This window comes from Daktulosphaira vitifoliae, unplaced genomic scaffold, assembly GCF_025091365.1.
Source record: "Daktulosphaira vitifoliae isolate Bord-2020 unplaced genomic scaffold, ASM2509136v1 Scaffold_2, whole genome shotgun sequence".
In the NCBI taxonomy this organism is placed as follows: Eukaryota; Metazoa; Arthropoda; class Insecta; order Hemiptera; family Phylloxeridae; genus Daktulosphaira; species Daktulosphaira vitifoliae.
In genome coordinates this window covers 11,819,024-11,821,847 of record NW_026099573.1, presented here as the reverse complement: position 1 = coordinate 11,821,847, position 2,824 = coordinate 11,819,024, and positions in this window count along the sequence as shown.

The following is a 2,824-nucleotide window of genomic DNA, read 5'->3' as shown; positions in this document are numbered from 1 at the left end:
TACTTGTCATGTAACTTTATTTGTACACAAATTAAATAAATATGTGATACTACAGTAAATATTTTTAGTCAATCAACGCATTACTAAATTAAAACCTTCTATTACTATATAACTAATTATTTCAGTCCACAAAAGAAAGTTTCAATTATTTTAAGCTAATTACAACTTTTCTTATATTAAGCTAATATGTAGTTAAAAAAACATCGCGTCTTATCACGTATTAACTAAAAAGAAGTTAATTGATTCTAATTAACAAAATTAAATCGTATATATGGGGTCATCAACTACCGTTTACACTGTTTTTGGCAGAGTATGACAGGTTTCCAATCCTATTTAGGCAAATACAAACGGATAACTAGTTCACAATTTATATTATGTGACGATCAAGAGGATGATGTAAATCATAGATTTTTTAAATATTAATTAAATATTAACGATGTCGTCGTCACCTGACACCACAAATAGGACAACGAAAAAAAAAATAGAAAAATTGAGAAGTTGTTGTGAAATACATGGCCAACATTAGGCGGATCGAGGCAAAAAAAAGACAATCAATTAACATTTCCAGGAATTTTATTTAGAATAATAGTATAATCTGAAAAAACAATTAAACATATAATTATTTAAAGTTTTATAATTTAGTATAACAATATAATTGTATTATTAATTTTTTTTTATATAAATAATGGTTTACAATTGCGTATATATAAAATTATGACCAAATACGTGAATCATATACACCATTCAAAGCTAAATTAAATTTAAGATTGTTTTTATGTATTGTACAATTAAACGAAGAAAGACGTTTCAATGACTATATTCTACTATGAGTAAATGGCCCCTTGAGTCAATAGAGACATAATTTTGGTGAATATAATCAACTTTAGTTTCTGTTTTGTTATAACACTTGGGTCGAAATAAAATTCAGTGATAACATTTAATACAATTATTTTTCATTAAACAATTTTTTTTTGAAAATACGGTTATTAATTATAACACTGTGTTGGCTTAAAAATCATATCAAAATTTATTTTAGAAAATGTTCCAAAAAACCTACCTTCTCTAAACCTGCATTAAATTAAAGATAACACTATAATATTTAAGATAAAAAGTGAAACTGTCTGATATTACGATTTCTAGGAGTCATTAAATCTTACAATTTTTGGTAAAATTATTCTATTTTATAATACTTTGCATATTACGGAATGTTTACTTAATTCTAAATTATTTCAAATAAAATGGTTTTTGTAATATATGATAAAAAAAGAAAAACTTCCCGGAGTAAACAAACTCTAAAGTCAAAATACATGTAATTTTTGGTAGATACTATAAACATTTTTTTTAAGACGCATAGAAGGATTTTAGAGCAGTAAGTTTAATCATTGTCAGACATCAAACAATACAAATCTAAAAAATACCTCAACTCCACTTACTGGATTCCTACTATATTTTGTTGTAATAGTAATTTTATAAAATTTTACCCAAAATACAGCCGTTAACTTCTGATATAATCATTTTTTTTTCCTCAAAAAAATATCATTGTTGCAACCCCAAATAAATGTACAGTTAGTATCCAACATGGTTGGTTACGTACAGTCTACTATTTTTTAGTCGGTTGTTAAACAAATCATGCGGTTTTTGTTTTGTTTTGTTCGGAGGGCGTGATAATAGAATCCGCAGAACTGACAACGACTATAAAATATTTTTACATTTGTCATTTCATGCGGCATTGATAGTTTATAGAATATTTTTTGTGCCAAATAGATTTTACTTTTACACCATTTATTAAAGTCTTACTATAAAGAATCATTAGCTATTAGATTATTATTTTTTTTTAAAGAATAAAAATGTGTTCCCGAAATTGTAACATTGTTACCGAAATGCGTATGTCGTTTTATGACTTTTTGAATTAAATAATATTTTTTAGTTTTTAATTAATATTTTTTTATATAATTTCAAATAATATTAGCCATGAGTGATGAATTTTTATAATATTTAAGAAAAAAAATTATTAATAATCATTATAAAATACATTAAAAATTCTCAATTATTTAAATTTATAAATTGAAAATCGCCCTCTATTTTCATTGGCTTAACACTGAAATTCTCAACATGAAAATATAAAAATAATTAATAATATTTTATTTTGAATACAATTATTGTTTTTTATGTTTTTTGGTATATTTAAAGTTACCTATTTATCATTTTTAGATTAGTATTATTTTTTTTTAATTCCACCTCGTTTTAGATATTGGATACCAGATACTCTTCTGAAGTAAACTGCTATTACTAGAGTACACTAGAGGACACTAGAATGTGGGCACCACGCTCATAGATTAGTATAAATAATTACAAAAATTACACATTTTTTTAATACGCATATAAGAACAAATTATCTAATTTTATGTATATATTTTATTGTAAATGTTTATTTTATTTATATGTATATTTTTTGATTTTATAAACATTTCTTATCTGAGTAAAGCTCATTCTACTTATTACGAGTATGTGCCGAAAAACATCAAAGTATGAAATATTACAAAAAGTAACTCTCATGTAATTATTACACGTTAAATAAAACATTTTATATGTCCAATGAAAAAAATACATTTACATGGACATTACATTTAATTCATCACATAAAATAATTTGTCATTAAGACACCGTTTTTTGGGGGGGGGCAATATACAAAAGTACTTTAAAAAATATTTCTTACTTACAAAAACGAAATTACCACCAACGTTTATAATATTAATTGGAAATTTAAAAAAATATCAGAAAATGTAGATGAGCATTTTTTTTATTAGTATTATTATAAGTATTT